Source organism: Mobula birostris, chromosome 3 (genome assembly GCF_030028105.1).
Source record: "Mobula birostris isolate sMobBir1 chromosome 3, sMobBir1.hap1, whole genome shotgun sequence".
In the NCBI taxonomy this organism is placed as follows: Eukaryota; Metazoa; Chordata; class Chondrichthyes; order Myliobatiformes; family Myliobatidae; genus Mobula; species Mobula birostris.
In genome coordinates, this window is record NC_092372.1 from 84,843,154 (window position 1) to 84,865,501 (window position 22,348).

Sequence of the window (22,348 nt, forward strand, 5' to 3'; positions counted from 1 at the left end):
TTTGGAGCTACACTTCAAGCATGCATTATAAGGCATTCCATTCCATTGCATGGACGCAAATAATGGAAAAAGTCTCTCATATATTAATCTCTTGCTGTAATTTCTCAGCTTATATCCATGCCACTGCTACTGACTTCAATCCCTCCATTATCTGATATATTTGAATTAATAGCATTAATTTAGAAAACAAGCGTTATCAGGAAGTGCAAAATGGATGCTAACCCAATGGAATTTATTCCACTCTTTTAACAGCCTGAAAATCAACATTTGGGAGTTAGAAACGCAAACAACAGGAATTCTGCAGATGCTGGAAATTCAAGCAACACACATCAAAGTTGCTGGTGAATGCAGCAGGCCAGGCAGCATCTCTAGGAAGAGGTACAGTCGATGTTTCGGTTAGTCCTGACGAAGGGTCCCAGCCTGACACATCGACTGTACCTCTTCCTAGAGATGCTGCCTGGCCTGCTGCATTCACCAGCAACTTTGATGTGTGTTATTTGGGAGTTAGGTCATGCTAATAAATAGGATACCATCTATGTCCCGTAGAGATGTGTTGCATTCTCTGTTTTTACAACAGGTATCGTGAATAAAATAAATACAAAATACTTTTAAAGTGATTTTCTCAGTTCACATTTCACTTGTTGGTAAAAGAGGGGGACAAAATGAAGTGGAATTAGTTCAACATAGAAAAAGTGTGCCAAATGTGTCACCTTATAATCTTGTCTCAAAACAAATTGTATTTTGCAATGGTACATAAAGTTCAGACTGGATTGGATAACTCCTTTATATTACAGATTGACTGGGCAGAAATATTTGTTTCTTGTAAGAAATCAGTTACCTCCAATAAAAGCTACACCCACAAGAAAATGAGCAATATAATTTTGCAACAGTAAAGAACAACTGTTTCAAATTATCTTCAAAGAAATCAGTGAAAGCATAGCAACTTTTAAAAACAGCTTAAATTTAGATTATAAGTCCATGAGACATAGGAGCAGAATCAGGCCATTCAGCCCATCAAGTCTGCTCCACCATTCATTCATGGCTGACTTATTTTCCCTCTCAACCCCATTCTCCTACCTTCACCCCATAACCTTTGACATACTTACTAATCAAGAATCTATCAAACTCCACCTCAGATATACCCGTTGACTTGGCCTTCACAGCCATCGATAGCAATGAATTCCATGGATTCACCACACTCTTGCTAAATCAGTTCCCCCTCATCTCTGTTTTAAAGGGACATCCTTCGATGCTAAGGCTGTGCCCTCTGGTCCTAGACTCCCCTACCATTGCAAACATCCTTTTCATATTCTTTTTATCCAGGCCTTTTAATATTCAGTAGACTTCAATAAAAATCCCCCTCATTATTCTAAACTCTAGTGAGTACAGGGCCAGAGCCATTACACATTCTTCATACATTGACCCTTTAATTCCCAAGATAATTATAAACCTCTTCTGGACCCTCTCCAATGCCAAAACATCCTTCCATAGATCTGAGGCCTGAAACTGCTTAGATTATACCAAATGTAGTCTGATTAACACCTTATGAAGTCTCACCATTACACCCTTCATTTTATATTTAGTCCTCTCAAAATGAATGCTAACATTGCAGTTGCCTTCCTTACCACTGACTCAACCTACAAGATAGCATTAAAGGAACCCTGTACTAAGACTCCCAACTCCCCTTGCAACTCCAATTTTTGAATATGCTCCCCGTTTAGAAAACAGATTATGCTTTTATTCCTCCTACCAATGTGTATGATCATACACTTCCTTAACCTATTGTCATTGATCTATTCTGCCTGTTACTGCATCAAAAATTTCCAACAAATATGACAGGCAAGATTTTCCTTTTAGGAAACCATGTGGACTTCAGTCTATTTTGTCATGTGATTCCAAGTATCCTGAAACCTCATCCTTAATAAAGGACTCAAGCATCTTACAACCACTGAAGTCAGGCTAATTAGCCTATAATCTCCTTCCTTCTCCCTCCCTCCCTTCTTAAAAAGTGGAGTGACATTTGTGATTTTCTTGTCCTTTGAAACCATTCCAACATCAAGTGATTCTTGAAAGATCACTGTTAATGCCTCCACAATCTCTTCAGCCACCTCTTTCAGAATTGTGGGGTATAAACCATCTGGTCCAGATGACATATCCATCTTCGACTTTCAGCTTCCCAAGCACTTTCTTCTTATTAATAGCAAATACACTCATTTCTGACCTCTGACTCTCTTTCATTTCTGGGATGTTGCTGGTGCTTTCTACGATGAAGACTTAACACCTATTCAGTTTGTCTGCTGTTTCTTTGCTACTCATTACTAACTCTGCAGCGTCATCTTCCAGCAGTCTGATTTCCACCCTTGCCTCTTCTTTGCTCTCTTTGTATCTGAAAAGAAAAACACTTTTGCTGTTCTGAAGAAGGGTCTTGGACTGAAACATTGACTGTTTACTCATTTCCATAGATACGGCCTAATCTGCTGAGTTCCTTCAGCATTTATTGTGTGTTGTTTTGGATTTTCAGCATCTGCAGACTTTCTCATGTTTTGCTGTCCTCTTTTATATTCATTTCATAGATTATCTTTGTTAGAGTGGATTCCTTTTTGGGTAGATGATTTGTTAACACTTAAATGACTTTGGCCACCAGACTTCTATTTTAACTGTTTGACAAAGGGCTGTGGATTGAGTCCACCACAATGGGCTTCCTAAAAGGTGTAAATAACCAGATGCTTCTGTTGCCTGATGCTGTAGTTTCGAAGACAGTCTTATCTATACATTATAAATATTAATTGTCTTCTATGTTAGTTCGTAAAATGCCAAATAAATGTACTGTGGATTGAACTAAAGGCTGTGGATACCAACACAGATATGTTGGCGTCAGAAGGAAAGGATGAAATCCGAAGGTGTGATGTTTGTATGTAACTTCAAAAGGAAGCATTGTCTGTAACTTTTTAAGTAGCGATTGCCTTTGTGTTTAGCATATAAATATCGAGCCCACCTTTCAGCTAGCAGACCTTTCTGCGGAAAGCGTCTCCATCCGTTAAGATGCCTGCTGTACCTTGTTGTGTCGAATAAAGAAGCTTCTTTGTATCTACCAGTGACTCTGTCTCTCCGGTAATTTCATCCACACTACAACAATCTTTCCTTACCTTATTACTTTTTTAATCGCCTTCTGTTGGTTTTAAAAGCTTCTCAATCCTCTCGATTCGTACTTTTTTTTGCTATATTGTATCTCTCTTTTACTTTTAGGACATCTTTGACTTCGCTTGTCAGCACATTTGCCTCATCCTCTGTGAGAATGTTTCCTCTTATTTGGGATGAACCAACCCTGCGCCTTCTGAATTACTTTCAGAAACACATACATTGCTGCTCTGTTGTCATTTCTGCTCGTGGGTCTTTCCAATCAAATTCGGCCAGCTCTTCTCTCATGCCTCTTTACTGACCTTTATTCAGCTGTGATACTAATACATCTAATTTTAGCCTTTCCCTCTCAAAATGTAGGGTGAATTCTATCATATAATGATCACTGCCTCCCAAGTGTTCCTTTACCTTAAGCTCACTGATCAAATCTGGTTCATTGCATTAAATTGAATACTACAAATTCCTTCTCTTGGAATCCAATACCAACCAGATTTTCCCAGCATACCTACACATTGAAGTACCCCATGAGCATTGTGATCTTATCCTCTTTACATCCCTTTGTAACTTGTACACCATATCCTTGCTACCATTTGGAATCACATCAGAGACTTTTTACCCTTAAAGTTTCTTAATTCTACTCTCAAGTATTCTACATCTTCTGATCCTATGTCGCTTCTTTCTAATGATGCCAACAGAGCAACCCCACCCCCTCTGACCAGCAGCCTGTCTTTTTGATAAGATAGGCTTCCTTAGATGTTTGACTCAAAGCTGTGATCTTCTTACAACCACAATGGTAACCCTGCAGGCTATTTCATAATTTGGCATGTTATCACATACAGTAGTACAAAACAGTATAAAATGCTATTCTCACTTCCTGAAGACCAGGAATAAATTACAGCCCATCTCCCTGTTGCCAAGGGATATCCCTATCACCCTTAGCAACCTAAAAGTTATGATGCTCATAGATTTTGGCTTGTGAAATTACAAGATTTCACAAGCCAGAAATTTATCCTGTTTGAATCATTATTGTAAGTGACACTGGCAAGACCAGTATTCAGTACAAAGAGTAAATGCAGTCAATTGAAGAGTGAAGGAGAGAACTGTAGAGGTTAAAGAGAGTAGGTGAGCTATAACAATGTATGGTCCAGATGAATGGACAGAACTTCAAATGCCATATCCCTCCAAGTATACCATTGCTGAATACTGAAGCCACATACCACACATTGTGCATGTACCTATGTCAGGCATATTTGAGCACACTGGAGACTTTTCCTAGTGGAAGTCTCCTCAATGGGAAATTGGAATAAGCTCTTCTGGATAAGATTTGTCTTACAATATGTGTTTTTTTCCCAGTGTTACACATACACACACATTGATATAATCAGAATGCACAATACTATCTGTGCCTTTTGACTAACAATTGGAATGACAATGTGCAAGCAGCGGCCTTCAAGGTTAACCTTCAGAAAAATCTTGACTAAATCACGCAGCAAGGTGGCAAGGAAATGTGAATTAAAAGGTCCTCAATGAAAGAAATGTGTAACAGTCTGTATCTGCTAGCTCATTTTTTAAAATGTTCTGTGCATTTCTTGCATCATGTCTCAGTCCCACAGAGTTTATTGCAATTTTTACACAGTGTTGGTACAAGCTGTGATTTTGGCAGAATGAAGAGTCACTGACGTTTATTCAGATATAAAAATAAAATCCTCTTCAAATCACGGCCATTCATGGATAATCTCAGCCCAACTTGTGCCTGAGTGCTTATAATTTTCATCTGTCTTACAGGACCATTGATATATTAAAAAAAATGCCTTTTATATGAAACAATGAGCAGTCAACTTCACCTGGATAAAATACAGTGCCAGGCCCAATCCAATCACAACTGAATGCTTTAGCATAAAGTTAACTTCCATCAGATTTGTGCCAGGTAGGCAAATACGAATGATCTGCAAACCCTACAGTGGCAAGAGGCTACTGATCTCAGCCAATGAACAGGAGGTGGTATTTACACCCACTGTGAAGACGTGTTACTCTCTCCTCTGTATTTTCTTGTGTCTCAGTGGCAATCTGATATGCTGTTCAACCACCCGACACCCAGGCCATGCTCTCTTCTCACTGCTGCCAGCAGGTAGAAGATACAAGAGCCACAGGACTCGCATCACCAGGTTCAAGAACAGCTACTACCCCTCAACCATCAAACTCTCAAATAAAAGGGGATAACTACATTCACTTGCCCCATCATCGAGATGTTTCCCACAACCAACGATCTCTCTTTAATAATTCTTTATCTCATTATTGCATGTTCTCGTTTTTTTATTGCTCTTTTTATATTTGCACTTGTAGAGTTTGTTCTCTTCTGCACTCTGGTTGATCTTTCATTGTTCCTGTTATAGTTATTATTCTATAGATTTGTTGAGTATGCCCACAGGAAGATGATTCTCAGGATTCTATATGGTAAGGTATACAGTATATACTTTGATAATAAAATTCATTTTCAACTTTGAACTTTGCTCTTTAAAGTTGAACAAGAAACATCCTTTTAAAGGAACTCTGTCCTTTGAGCAGCATTTGTGGGAGAAAAAGAATTGTCAATACTTTGGGTCAAAATCCTGCAAATTGAAACTCTGACAATTCCTTCCTCCCACTCCTGCGCTTCGCTGCAGATGCTGCTCAATCTCCTGCGTTCCTCCTGTAGATTGTGTGTTGCTCAAGATAAGAGCCCATGGTATTATAGGAAAAATACTAGTGTGAATAGAAGATTGGCTGACTAGCAGGAGGCAAAGAGTGGGAATAAAGGGGCCGTTTCTGGTTGGGTGCTGGTGACTAATGGTGTTCTGCAGTTGTTGATGTTGGGAGCACATCTTTTCACAGTATATGTCAGTGATTTGAATGACAATATCGATGGCTTTAAGTTTGTGTACATTACAAAGATTGGTGGAGAGGCAGGAAGCGTTGAGGAAGCAGGGGTTCTGCAGAAGGACTTAGACAGATTAGGACAATGGGTAAAGAAATGGAATTTGGAACATAGTGTTGGAAAATTTTTGGTCATGCACTTCAGTAGAAGGAATAAAGACGTAGACTATTTTCCAAGTGGGGAGAAAATTAAAAAAGCAGAGGTGCAAAGGGACCTGGGAGTCCTCGTGCAGGATTCCCTAAAGGTTAACTTGCAGGTTGAGTCAGAGGTAAGGAAGGCAAATGTAATATTAGCATTAATTTCGAGAGGACTAGAATATAAAAGCAAGGAAATAATGCTCATACTTTATAAGGCATTGATCAGACTGCACTTGGAATATTGTGAGCAGTTTTGGGGGCCTTATCTAGATGTACTGGCATTGGAGAGGGTCCAGAAGAGATTCAGGAGAATGATTCTAATAATGAAGGCTTTATGTATGAGGAGCATTTGATGGCTCTGGGTCTGTACTCACTGGAGATTAGAAGAATGGGGGCGGGTATCTCAATGAATCCCATCAATTGGGGCCTAGATAGAGTGGATGTGGAGAGGATGTTTCCTGTAGTGGGGAGTCTATAGCAGGAGAAATTGCAAGCAGTTTCACACTCCTGGGTGTGCACATCTCATACAACCTCTTATGGTGCCAGTACACATTCTAGATAACCTGGAAAGCTGACCAAAGCCTCTACTTTGTGAAGAGGCTGAAGAGAGCTGGACTACACACATCTATACTTATATCATTCTACAGATGCGCAGTGGAGAGCATCCTAATATGCTGTATCACTGCATGGTATGGAAACTGAACTGCACTGGACAGGAAGGATCTTCAACAGGTAATCAAACCTGCCCGACGCATCACAGACCCCAAACTACCTGACATCGAGGGCATCTAACAGAAAGGTGCTGGAAAAGCCCCAGTACATTATGAAGGAACCCACCCACCTGGCTCATAGACCGTTTGCCCCGATCCCATAAAGTAGAAGGAGGCGATGTAGCATCCACACCAGGACCACCAGACTCAAAAACAATTACTTCTGCTAAGCAGCAAGGCTGATCAACACTGCACCCACTAACCCACCCCTCCACCACCCTCCCACCACTACTTTATCATTTCCTGTCAGTCACCTTAGCTACAGACAGTCCTGTGCCTAGCATCACCTTAACAAACAATCAATCTATGTAGGTATATAAGCTATCTTGTCTGTTTATATTTATTATCTTTTATTATTGTGTTCTTTATCTTATCATGTCTATTCTGTGCTGCATCAGATTCAGAGTAACAGTTATTTTGTTCTCCTTTATACTTGTGTACTGGAAATGATATTAAACAATCTTGAATCTTGAATCTAGGACCAGAGGGCACAGCCTCAGTATAGGGGGATATCCCTTTAGAACAGAGATGAGGAGGAACTTCTTTAGCCAGAGGGAAGAGAATCTGTGGAATTCAGCGCCACAGTGGGTGGTAAGGAAAGCAAATGCATTGCTAGCATTCATTTTAAGAGGGCCAGAATATAAAAGCAAGGATGGAATGCTGAGGCTTTAAAAGACATTCGGCAGACTGCATTTGGAGTCTTGTGAGGAGTTGAATGCCTCTTATCTAAGAAAGGGTATGCTGGCATCGGTGGCGAAGTCATTAGGTTTAAAACAGGGTTTGACAGGTCTTTGATTAGTAAGGGTGTCAAAGGTCTCAAGGGAGAATGGCTTTGAGAGGGATGATAAATCAGCCATGATAGAATGGCCTAAATCTGTTCCTATGTCTTATGATCTTATGGTATTGGAAAGGAGGGAGGGGCATCGTAAGAAATAATATCTCTTTTGCAACAAAATAAATAAAATAATAAAGAATGGTGAGCAGCTTGGAAATTAAGAGTGAAATCACAACAATGACCACAGATAATGCTATAAGAGATAAGCCGACATTGGAGTCATTATAGATGGAATAGAGAAACAGAAAAAGATCCCTTCTATCGATTGTCATGGCAACGTGCATGAAAACAGAACTTAGACAAACTGGTAACAAAGACAGGATGTCTTTAATAAAGAAATTGGGAACCAATTCATATCTCAAGAGTTGTGAATTCCTCGGACTCATTTAATACAGCAATCTACAACAAAATGTCCCTGAATCAAGGCACAAATTATATTGGATTAGTAAGGAATCCTGAACCAGATTTGCCAGTCTGATGATTTGTGAGCATTTATTCAGCGATAATCACAATATGATAGCGCCCAATATATAATGAAAGTGAGAAACATAAACTACTGGACTTTTAGATCTGAACCAGATGAAATCCCTTTAGATGGAATAGATGCAACCCATTGCTTAATGGACAAATCTGCTCATGGAAAACACAATAGTATAGAAATTGCTGGTGTCAAAAAGAATTTAATCTCATTCAGAACCATCTTATACTCTAAAGCACTAGTGTAATATTGCATACATGGAGTTACGGAAATAGCCAGCAACATAAAATAAAATTGTCACAACTGCGGACACTGTCACGGGTTCTGGGCAGAGGACGACAATCACGCAAGTGAAAATGTACAGATTTCAGCAAATTAGGGATTCTGGCAATTGAATTTAATTGTCTTCCTTGTGTCTCAGCCTTGTCAATTATTGACTGAAGCACAGCACAACAATGCTTCCTGCTCACCTTACCCCACATTCTGGGAAAGAAGTTCTTAATAAAATTGAATGAACTGTTCATTCTGTGTTGAAACCTCTTCCTCTGCACTTGGCCATCACTGAACTCCAGTCAAAAATAATTACATAAGCTTGAACACTGAAAGACATAATGAATAACAGCAAAAGGTAATAGTAAGAATTACTGAAGGGGTTACAAGGGATATCAAAATCCCACATGATTACTTTGGGAAGAGTGGTGATCAGGTGCAATGTAGACTCCTTAAAAATCAATAGCAGTTTAATTGCAAATGAGAGCTAGATAATGGCATTAATGTTGACTGATTATATTGCATCAGTATTTACATCAGAAGAATAGGGTCGCATCTTGGACATTTCAAAAAACTTAGCATTGAATCAAGCACTGTACTGCAACCAATATGAAAAAAACAATGACACCAATCCTGGCCTTGTTTCATCCCCAAAGCTTATTGCTTATGAAGTGCTTTGTCTTCCATTGCAAAGGTCCTTGGTGTTGAAACCACAAGAAGTAATAGAGTATCACTGGCGAATGATAGAGTTATGTAGGATTCTGGAAAAGGGTTAATAGGGTAGTTATTTCTGCTGGCTAGTTAATCTAGAATCAGAAGTTGTCTCATGTGAAGCCTTGGGTAATAAAATATCTTTCAGGCTCAGTTTTGTTATCCAGAATGGAGGATGGAGTTGGAGACTGCAGAATAGAGATTGTGACAGGGACTAAAGAGAATGGGCATAACTGGAGGAAACACTGTTCTTGCTGTAATGAATGTCAGGCACATGTCCAATAACATAGAGGTGGTGAAGTGGTTAGTATCTTATCAGTATATTTGTGGAAATTGATGGCCATGTGAAACTTAGATGAGAACTTTAGTTAGACAGACTAGTGAAAATGCTCTTTCTCAGGGCATGTTTATTTATATTATTTATTTAGCAGATAGTGAATGCTTATTCTATGAGAATATTCAGATAATAGTTGGTGGACTTCTGGGCACAAAGGGAAGCACAAGATTTGTCGAAAGAATGTGTTGGATTGATGAGGATTCACTTAGAGTACTTCTCTTTCTGTTCCTTATACTCTTCAGAATCAGAACCAGCTTTATTATCACTGTCTAACATTGTATGAAATTTGTTGCACTACAGTGCAGAGACATAAGATGACTATAAATTATAAAATAAATGAAAAGTGTAAATAAAAATCAGGTAGAGTTCTGGGATTGTCCAGAAATTTGATGGAGGGGAAAAAGCTGTTCCTGAATGGTTGAGGGAGCTTCTTCAGATTCCTGTACCCTGTGATAATAACAAGATGGTATTAATAAGAAGAGGGTATGTCCCAGATGGAGTAGTTTCTTAATGATGGATGCCGCCTTCTTCTGAAGTTGTCCTTGATGGTGGGAGGGTTGGAGCTGACTGTGTTGACCACCTCTTGCAATCCTGTGCATAGGAGCCTCCATACCAGGTGGTGATGCAACCAGTCAGGGTGATCTCCACAGTACACACAGTATATAGACATTTGCTAGAGTACCTGATGGCATACAAAATCTCTTCAAAACCCAAACAAAGCACAGCCTATGGCATGCCTTCTTCATGATTGATCCTTGCTGAGATGTTAAAAGACAAGTTGCTCCCTGAAGCTTGATTGATTTGGCTTCCTTCTGAAGTCTCATTCCCCCTTATCCTCTTCTCCCCTTGGTCTGCATGCCCAATCATTATTTCCCTTGTCATGTTACATTACGAGCACTGGCAGCACAAGGATTTTCCTAAAACCTTGATGGAAGGATACATAATCCTTCCTTCTGCAAAGCTATTCCCTGTAGTGCTTTATAAAGTCTGCAAAAGTATTGACAGTACCTTACTTTCAACAAATGCTCCATAAATCCATCAACAATTAACCTGCAACCATAATTACCATACTTTCAAATAGTGTGTGTGTGTGTGGTGGGGGGGTTCTTGCCAGTTGCTATCTGCCGGTTTTGCCTTGTGTGTGCAAACACATGACACTAGCTGCTTCATCGTGTTCCAATTTGGCACTGCTAAAGTCAAATCAATATTACACATCTATTAATATCACATCTTCCCTACATTGCAAGCTTCTTGTATGCAAAAGAGTTATACTTACTAGTCTCCTTCTGACTATTCAACAGGAATATCTCAATCTATGACTATCCTGTGCATGCATGCATGCAATACTGGATCCATATCTGCAGCTGCAGAGCCCAGCAGCTGAACTTTGTAGCCTAGAACTTTACAAAAGGATTGCAAGCACTTAAATCTGATTGACAGAGATGTTTTCTAAATCCGATGTAATGATTTCCATTTCTAAATTCTAAATACAAGGCACCATGCTTGCTGCACTAAATTGTAAACTCACCTCAATGAGCAGAGCTGCATTTTATTGACATGCTATTGTAGCTTTCATCACCTTCACACTGTGAATAACATTGTCCAGCTAAGTTACATCAGAAGACCCATTTTAGACCTATTACTCTAACTGATATCAATAACTCAAATATCTCAATGTATCATCAATCACATGCTGATTAGAGCTTTTTACATCATCACCATGTAGGATCAATGAATCATTTTTATTCCTATGGGAACAATGGGCATTCTTCCTTGGTGTAGTTCAGCATTAAAATCATCCATACACTTGCCAGTTACAAACAAATGTGAAATTGGTTGTAATAATATCTACAATTAAAATAACAAAACGCTTTATACTCTTAATTAAATATAAGAAAATCAGTCAAGTACAAATTCAAATGACCACTCTCTAAAAATAAAGATATAAAGAAAAATAAGTTGATCTGCTACTTGTTCTTTTATTCCACAATGCAATGTAAAAGCAAGCGCATTATAAGACGGACAGAAGTTTCACACTGTTTGTTCATTTGACTGCTGGCAGCACACAACAGCTGGAAGTATGTGTTGTAACAAAAGGTCATGCATTCACCAACAATAGTTCAATAGGCAAGGGTTACTGAATGTTTGAAATTTTGCATACAATGATCCAGGCAATCTTTGTAACAGTACTGAAATATAAAATACAATTGCTACAAATAGAATGAGAGGCCATTCTACAATTGTCCCTGTGTCATTTTCTTTGAAAGAAGAAAACCCTAAACTCCAAGTGGAGTCATTGGGACACCGTCATGATGGCGTTTTTTTAGCCGGCTTTCTTACTTTTACAAGGCTGAGTTGCGAGCTCGACGCTCAACCCAGCATGGATGGAAAGCGTGCAAGGGAGCCGGCTGGTTTCAAACTCAGAAGCCTTCGCTCCAAAGTCCAGCGCTGATGCCACTACGCCACCAGCCAGCCTCTTTGAAAAATACATCCAATTTATTGTGCCCTTCTGCTCCTTCCCTATAGCCTGGCAAATTTTGTTTACTTTTTCAAGGATACATGTCTCTTCCTTTCTTTCTTCTTTTGCTGTTTATCTTAACACTAGTTGTCTGGGAACAATTTCTTGTGATCTATTCTGTCAATTAGGACCACGTTTATTGATTCTCCTCTTTGCAAATGAAGTCACTGCCCTCTGAATATATAGGCACTCTTAGTTACTTGTGCATTGTGTTTTATTGAGTTGCTTTTATATTTATCTTTATTATTTTTTGTGTATTTTTATTGTGTTTTTTATACTTATTCTGTTTTTATGCTGCCTCAGTTCCAGACTAACAATAATTTCATTCTCCTTTACACTCGTGGATAAAAGAATGACAATATACAATCTTGAATCTAAAATGATTTAGTTTCACTTGTCTCCGAACTAAAAAATAGCCTTTTTGACATTTGAGCAAAACCTCAGGTCGAATGAAAGTCCAATGAGGAAGCATTCCACATCCAGTATCAAGCGTGACAATTTGTTATGCAAAACCTCTTGTTACTTTGTTGAAAGTAATTATTTTGCGATTTGTCTGAAAGAAATAGTCCATATTCCATTCTGAACAGATCATATTGCAGGTGAGATGAGCCAAAACCATGCTGTGGATATTTGTCAATCACAGAAATGTTATACGTAAGTAAGGTGCATACTTGCAATGTTTCTTTTTGTCCACATTTTAAATTAAAGAATGTGCAGCTCTTTGCTTGTTTACCTCAATAAATATTAATTTAATTGCAAACTTCTGAGTCTGCATCCCACTTCAAAAGCAGTTTTGTCTTGAAAGTTCCTGGAACAGGCACCCTATAGGAAAAAAATGTGAGGAGACTGTTGAATTTTACACACATCAAACATTGTTGCCTTTGATCATTTACTTGCACTGATTTGTGTTAAGAAACTGAAGCAGTACTTCTGCTGTAGCAGCAGGGATTCATGTATTTGAATCTTTTTGATGAAATCTATCAGCAATGCATAAAAACGCAAGGGCTTTGATAACATATAGCAAGTATTTTGTTTAACCATTTCACTTACATAAGGTAGAAAGCAACAGTTAATAACTTTGGAAAGAGGACCTTGTTAACAACTGAGGTACATTTGACAATTTCCCTGAATTGTAATGCCTATCCCTCACCACAGAGTTGTGAGTGGCAAAAGTCAGGAAATTAAAAATAATTCAAAAATTAATAAATTAATAATTTTATTTCCTTATATATAAATGCTCACTGAGTGCACAGTCCAGCTGATGTACCTCCTGGTTGGGTGAGTTAGCCCCAAAAAAATGAGTGGATTCATAATGATTTTCAGTCTGAATCATTGATGTTTTTCTAATTTCAGAACTGTTCATTGTGGTTATTCTATTGCTGACAAACCACTGGTTCCTGAGAGAGGTGTCAACAAGGTTAGTAATCTTTGTCTACAAAGGTTCATTCCGAGCTGTAAAATCCTCTGTGGGTTTCAAATTTCAAGAAGCTTTTTTATGACCTGGTTTCTGAAATTATGACTAATACATCTGCATTCATTTGGTTGGTGACCTAATGTGCCACACATCTTGTGATAAAAGTGATCCAGCTGGAGTTGTTTATACAGAATGAAAGCTCTTTTTCAGGTAGGTTCATTTTCATTAAGATTCTGAAAATGAAAATGCCTGCTCAGGCTGGCTAAACAGGCATACAATTTAGTAACTAAAATGGCATTCAAATACTTTTTAAAATCACCAAGCTATTCATGTGGAAGAAAATGTAGGTGAAATGACCTTAGTGCATTCTTTGGCGCATCATCACCCTATGGTATTAAAGGTTGAGGTCCATTGCAATTGGGAAATTTCTAACAAGGCTGACACTCACCTGTGTTTGAATCCTAGCTGCATTTATGGCCACTATGCCAGACTTTCAATAGATTTATAATGACATTCTATTTAGAGTGAAAATTCATCCCACAAACAAATATATTGGTTAATTAACAGAATTGGTAATACAGAAAACAGAATTAATAATCTGAGGGAGATAATTCAAATCCCATTTGACATCTGAAAAAATGTAAATTCAATTAATATATATATATAACCTGGAATAAAATAATAGTGTCAGTAATAGTGATCATGAAACTAAAGTTAAAGGACCAGCTGGTTCACACTTAACAACTAAGTAATTTCCTATCCTTCCCTTGTTTCTTTTGAATGTGATTCCAGGCCTTTGTGATTGATTTTTCCTCTAAACTGGCCCAGCAAACCCTTGACTGGTATCATACGGATACAATAAATTCCTTAACAAATACAAATGCAACAGTTTACATACATGGCTCAACTATCATCTCAAGGGCAATTAAATGTTGCCCTTGCCTACAAAGCACTTATTTTAAGAATATAAGAAGGTATTTTGAGGCTATTCTAGTTATTCATGTGTCTTAATAACTCATTAGTAAACATTCTTATTACCTCATCATTCTTGCCTCTGAGTCAATAGGTTGTAGAAGTCTTTGGCACATAATCCAACAAGCATATTTAGGAAGTGCATTGTCTTTCAACTGAACCATGTCCCTTGGCTGACTGGTGGTGTAGTGGCATCAGCATTGGACTTTGAGGCAAATGGTCCTGAGTTCGAATCCGGCTGGCCCTTTGCATGCTTTACATTTGTGCTGGGTTGAGTGTTGAGCTAACAACTTGGCCTCATAAAAAGTAGTCAACTGCTACAGAAAAGGCAAAAATGCCACCCGATGCACCACAAAGCACAAAAAGGAACGACAACAACTATGCCATACCTCTACTGTTAGCCCTTAAACTGAGAGGATTCCTGTGATCTTTGACCCTCTCCCTAGGATTTAAAACAATGGATATTCATCAGATGACCAGCTTCTTAGGAGTTAATTTTGTAATATATTGTCAGAAATAGGAATTGTATTAATTACACATTTGAATTAAGTTATTTTGATCAAGCTATTATCTTAACTCTTCCTAATATGCCATTAACCATGTTAAAGAGAATTCATTAAGTCCTATTCCCAGTTCCTTCCAATCTGGGTCAGAAACTTCAGCGAATGGTACTTTAGTGTGACAGACTCTCTGCTCCACAGCCCATTTTTCCCTTGCTCATATCTCCCCAAAAGTATGAAGGTGAGATCAAAGCAAAGTCACGGTGGATGTTCAAAGCAATTCTTGTTAAACACTGCATTAAACTTTGCCACTCTAATTAATGAGAAGTCCGCTGCAATCATCCTCAAAAACAATGAATGCAGGTATTGTATATATAGTCATTGACAACTTTTGGTGTTGCTTTAAATCCCTTATCCCTGTTCAACAGCAGACACGGGTCCTGATTCGCAAAAGCTGGTATCAATGCTGTCCTTTTTTATTCCAATGTTAACATGTCCAAGTATCTTGGTTGCCACAAAAATTAGATGGAACATTTCCAAGTATTAATTTCAGATAATATTGGTTATAAAGCAGAAGTTTTGATTAATGTATATTGAATAACCAGCCTAAAATTTCAAGGTTTTGAAACACCATCGGATCTCCAAGTTTAAAATGCTTCCTTACAGAACTGTCTCTATTGTAAGCTTGTGCAGTGATTTCCTAAGCTGAATTTTAAAAAGTAAGCTCTGTGGTGTGGTGGTTTCATCAATCATACTAAGTTATTTTCTTTTGTTTAATAATCTGCTAAATTGCCTTGTCAGGCATTTGACCACTTGTCAATGCCATTTCAAACTAAGCTTTGTGGAACCTTAAACTCAGACTTACTTCTCATGATTACAATACTTGGCTAATTTTGGTTGAACTCTACTCTAGACTCCGAGTAAGTTCACTTTGCTTTGTCTTATACAGCAAAGAAAAATGTTATGGTCTGCTTTTCTTTATGAACAGGTTATCTACTAAAGCATTCTTGATGAAGAAATACAATCTTGAAGGAGAATAATTACACTATAAATCGTAGACAGGAAATATATCAGGAACACAGACACATGAATAGATTACATTTACTTTACCACTTAGACCTAAATATTTGTTTCCAGTTTGTCTGAAAAGCAGCAAAATTTGAATGAAGTATTCTAACATTTCAATTGTTTAAAGTCCTTGGTTTGTACGCTACCTTTAGGGCAAACTCAGAATTCATGTGCCCCATGGAAAATAATAATAATAGGAGTGTCAATGCAATAATAGTTACCTAATAAACTGGAACTGGCATAGTACCACAGGTTGTGCTAAATAGAAATATGCTCTTATACAACAGCCATAACTGCCTGCATTTATGCAAGGCTATTTCCAAACAAAATCTCCTGAAGACCTACTTCATAGAATGCCAACAGAAATAAATGGAAACTGTGTCAGTACTGGGAGATGTGAAATGATATCAAAGTTTAAGGAGGGCCTTAATGGGGGAGGAGAAGATTGAAAGGCAGAAGGAATTAATTTTAGTCTGTAGATGAGGAGAGGGGCATGATAATAAAGGGATTAAAATAAATGGATTGAAATTTTAAATAGGACAAAACAGGCAACAACATTTAAAGGTTAAGAAGATTAGTGAATTGGTGGCATTTCAGGTGGGCATTGGGAGAGCCAAAGTGATAAAAGATATGGGAGAGCAAATGTTCTAAAGTGGGATGGAGATGTCACGAATGTGCATGAAAGTAACCTTTGAGAAAAAAACCCACCAATGTTCGTGCCTTTGGAAGCTGAGGATTCAAGTTCTACAGCTAACTCTTTGAACAAGCTTTTTGTTGACTGCAATAACGTTCTATTGATTTTAATGTTTTCCTGATACCTATCCAGTGAAATACCTGAGGAGTCTGTAATCTGTTGAAAAGATGAAGAGTTAGAAGATCACGCCAGAATTCAATAAGATCTGGAAGTTTCCAGCAACTTGAGTTAATAGATGCAGATGAGAATAAAATTGTGAAAAATGTTAGCAATGTGTTCTGAAGTAGAAGATATTGGCATCAGTAGGTGTATCAGACGGCATAGGGTTATAGTGAGAGGAAGGAGGTTTAAAGGGATTTGACCAGGAAGTCTTTACACAGAGTGATATCTGGAATAAACTTCCAGAAGTGAAGTGCTGGAATCAGGTATAATTACTGACGGATACTTAAATAGACAAGGTATTGGATATAGACAAACCACAGGCAAACGGGATTAATGAAGATTGCATGGATATGGTAGGCTAATGCCCACTTTAGTTTTGTCTGACTCAGTGACCTTATCTTTATGATGATTAACTGGAGGAAACTGTGACTTGGAATAAATACTAGAGAGGCAAATTAAATACATAAAAGAGGTGGAAAGAAATGGAGATGTGTTGCTGTTGGTTGATCCATAAAAAAAATGACTTATTGCTGCAAATAATCTTGTCCAAAGACAACATGTTGGTAAAGGAGTGAAGTATAGAATCTTCAATGGATTCCATAGTTAGTCCATGGGAGGAAAAACTATTTAAGGGATTGTTGTCGACGGGATCTAGTTCAGGGAAGACTAAATGAAAAGGAGGGTGCTGATAACAGTATTATCATGTAAACAGATGAGACCTGAGCATCGTTGGATAAGTCACCGGGACCAGATGAAATGTACCCCAGGCTACTGTGGGAGGCGAGGAAGGAGATTGCTGAGCCTCTGGAGATGATCTTTGCATCATCAATGGAGACAGAAAAGGTTCTGGAGGATTGGAGGGTTGCGGATGCTGTTCCCTTATTCAAGAAATGGGAGTAGAGATAGCCCAGGAAATTATCGACCAGTGAGTCTTACTTCAGTGTTGGTAAGTTGATAGAGAAGATCCTGAGAGTTAGGATTTATGAACATTTGGAGAGGTATAATATGATTAGGAATAGTCAGCATGGCTTTGTTAAAGGCAGGTCGTGCCTTATGAGCCTAAGTGAATTTTTTTTAGGATGTGACTAAACACATTGATGAAGGTTGAGCAGTAGTGTATATGGATTTCAGCAAGGCATTTGATAAGGTACCCCATGCCGGGCTTATTGAGAAAGTAAGTAGGCATGGGATCCAAGGGGACATTGCTTTGTGGATCCGGAACTGGCTTGCCCACAGAAGGCACAGAGTGGTTGTAGATGGGTCATATTCTGCATGGAGGTCGGTGACCAGTGGTGTGCTTCAGGGATCTGTGCCGGGACCCCTACTCTTTGTGATTTTTATAAATGACCTGGATGAGGAAGTGGAGGGATGGGTTAGTAAATATGCTGATGACACAAAGGTTCTGGGTGCTGTGGATAGTGTGGTGGCTGTCAGAGGTTACAGCGGGACATTGATAGGATGCAAAACTGTGCTGAGAAGTGGCAGATGGAGTTCAACCCAGATAAGTGTGAGGTGGTTAATTTTGCAAGGTTAAATATGATGGCAGAATATAGTATTAATGGTAACACTCTTGGGGTAGTATGGAGGATCAGAGGGATCTTGGGGTTCAAGTCCATCGGACTCCCAAAGCTGCTGCGCAGGTTAACTCTGTGGTTAAGAAAGCATACGGTGCATTGGCCTTCCATTAATCATGGGATTGAGTTTAGGAGCCAAGAGGTAATGTTGCAGCTATACAGGACCCTGGTCAGACCCCACTTGGAGTACTGTGCTCAGTTCTGGTCGCCTCACTACAGGAAGGATGTGGAAATCATAGAAAGGGTGCAGAGTAGATTTATAAAGATGTTGCCTGGATTGGGGTGCATGCCTTATGCGAATAGGTTGAGTGAAATCGGCCGTTTTTCCTTGGAGCGACAGAAGATGAGAGGTGACCTATTAGAGGGATATAAGATGATGAGAGGCATTGATCGTGTATATAGTCAGAGGCTTTTTCCCAGGGCTGAAATGGCTAGCATGAGAGGGCACAGTTTTAAGGTGCTTGGAAGTAGGTACAGAGGAGAAGTCAGGGTAAGTTTTTTTACACAGGGAGTGGTGAGTGTGTGGAATGGGCTGCTGGTGACGGTGGTGGAGGTGGATACGATAAGGTCTTTTAAGAGACTCCTTGATAGGTACATGGAGCTTAGAAAAATGGAGGGCTATGGGTAAACCTAGGTAATTTCTAAGGTAAGGACATGTTCGGCACAGCTTTGTGGGCTGAAGGACTTGTATTGTGCTGTAGGTTTTCTATGGTTCTATGAGAAGAGGAATAAAGTTGCAATAGTTTTACTGTGCTCATATTAACTAAACAGCTCATGTTGCTTGTCAGCTGAATTCCATTTAATATTTACTTTAAAAGGTTAGTGCAAATGTGCTCGATTAGGCAAGAATCTGGAATTTTATGAAGCATTCCCAGACAGAAGAAAAATTCTTCGAGCATTTGCTGAACACCTGACATTAGTCTTGTGTTTAGTTCAAAGTTTGAAATAAATTAATTATCAAAGTACAATTATGTCATCATATACACCCCTGAGATTCATTTTCTTGTGAGCACACTCAGTAAGTCCTTAATAGAATAATAACCACAATAGAATCAATGAAAGACTGCAACAATTTGGGTGTTCAATCAAAGTGTAAACAATGCAAACACAAAAATAAATAATGATAATAATAAAAAATAAATAAGCAATAAATACTGAGAACATGAGATGAAGAACCCTTGAAAGTAAGTCCATAGGTTGTTGGAATATTTCTTGATAAAGTGAATATGAGTGAAGAAAGTTATCCCCTTTGGTTCAAGAGGCTGCTGGCTGGGCGATAATGGCATTTCCTGAACCTGATGACATGAGTCCTGAGGCTCCTGTACCTTCTTCCTGATGGTAATAGTGAGAGAGAGCATGTCGTGTGTGGTGGGGTTCCTGGTGATGGATGGTGCATTCCTGCAACAATGTTTCATATAGATATGCTCAATGGTGAGGAGGGGGTTACCTGTGATGGGCTGGGCCAAATCCACTACTTTTTGTGGACTTTCTATTCAAGAGCATTGCTATTTCCATACCAGGATGTGATTTTGCCAGTCAGTATACTCTTCCACAGCACATCTGTACAAGTTGGTCAAAGATTTAGATGTCATGCCAAATCTTTGCAACTCTTAAGGAAGTAGAGGCACTGCCACGTAATTGGACTTAACATGCTTGGTCCAACACAGGTCCTCCAAAATGATAACACAGAGGAATTTAAAGTTGCTGACCCTTTCCACCTCTGATCCTGTGATGAGGACTTGGTCATGGACCTATGGTTTCCTTCTCCAGAAGTAAAAGAAAAACAATTCCTTGGTTTTGCTAACATTGAGTTAGAGGCTGTTGCTATGGTACCACTCAGCCAGATTTTTAATCTCCCTTCTATATGCTGATTCATCACCATCTTTGATTTGGCTTAGGACAGTGGTGTCATCAGCAAACTTGAATATGACATTGGAGCTGTGCTTATCCACACAGTCATAAGTGTAAAGCAAGGAGGGCAGAGGGCTGAGCACACAACCTTGTGGTGTACTTGTGCTGATGGGGAGTGTGGAGGAAACGTTGCTATAAATTCAAACTGACTGGGTTCTGCAAGTGAAGAAATCAAGGATCCAATTGCACAAGGAGGTATTGAAGACAAAACCTTGAAGCTGATTGATTAGTTTTGAGGGAATGATGGTATTGAATGCTGAGTTATAGTCAATAAGGAGCATTCTGACGTATGCATCTTCGCTATCTAGATGTTGCAGGGTTGAGTGAAGAGCTAGTGAGAAGGCATCTGCTGTGGACCTGTTGCTCTGGTAGGGAAGTTGGGGTGGATCAAGTCATTTCTCAGACAGGAGTTGATATGTTTCACCATCAACCTTTCAAAACACTTCAGCACTTTGAATGCAAGTGCGGTTGGGCGATAATCATCTGGATCCTTACACACCTCTGGCCTCATGCAAAGCTGCCTCTTAGAGCAGAATCTAAAATCTCTCTGAGGTGTCACTGTCTTGATAGTTCTTCAAGAGTGACTGAGTTTTCACCTATTGTTTTTCGCATTTACTGATGTTATAGCTGCCCAGCCTCTCTGGTGGCAGAGCTGAAGACCTGTCCGAAATTCAAAATCGGTACCTCTTGTACACCAGGTCTCCTACACCTTCTCCCAGAGCAACTTTGTGGGTGATCTACTTTACAGTCGATTTCTGTGAGTAAAATCTCTCCCCTTTGTTCCCTCCTGGCAGCACTGAATGCAGCATGTTCCCAGCGATGTCTTTGATGTCAATAATATCATTGGCCGTAAACAACATCCCCATCTTCCCCATGGGAGGCTTGAATGATTCGCACGCCTTATTGTTGACCTCTGTGTTGCCTGGGAAGGCTAATGATTTTGAGCTGCTAGTCACTTTCCGGGAAAAAGAAAATCCTGTAAACCTCCTGCATGATTTCTCTTTATACTCAAGCACGGCCTGCTACGCTGCAGGCCGACACTGACTGGATGACTTTAATTTTACTTTTGGTGCCACTTTAAGAGCGGCGGCTGTGGTGCTGAATGTGGCTGCTGCCGCCTTCGGTCCTCTGTTTCACCACGCGGAATCACCAGTGATGGGGTAAACGCACTCACCACTCGGCACATCGAGGCATGGCAATGCTAGAGAGTTTGGCATTTCAGCTGTTTTCACCTCGCCTATTTTGTTTAAGAGTTCCATGATGAACATTACCAAGGAAAAAATTCTTTGGAGATGTCAAAAGATAATTTTTTGATACGCAAATCCACATTTGTTGCCAATTGTAAAGTTTCTCAGGGAACATCAGACTCTTCTGGGAGTGCTGGAAGGTAATAAAACTTAAGATTTTGCCATGGGCATTCAGACAAGGGGAAGTACCTTATTCTACTTAACCACAAGCCAGGCAAACAAGTGGTGCTTACATCATACCTATAGTTGATGATGATGATATCATGTTTTATAACCACATGAATCATTTACATATTAAACTTGAGGTGCACCACAGAGATCAAGGAGGTGGGGTGGGGAGGTTGTTGGAAGATTCCAGGATGTTGGGTTGGGTATTCAGGGAAGGAGAGGGTATTGGGAATGAGCACTCATTTTGATGGGTAAAATTTGACCTTACAACTCTCTCTGACAACGTAGTCATTAGAAGTCAAGCTGTGAAGCAATTTGGCATTAGGCTGTATCGGCAAGTCGAATAGCAGCACCTGGATGTGGTCTCGGAACTGAGCTTCCAGGTGTGTAACTTTTGCTAGCGGCAACTCAGAACTGCTTCACAGTTGCAAATGGTGAACAGGGCAGGGTTGGGGTGGGGGGGAAATATGTGCTTCAAAGTTCAAGTTTGTAAGCCTACCTGGACATATAAGCTGCCGTTGTAATTAAAT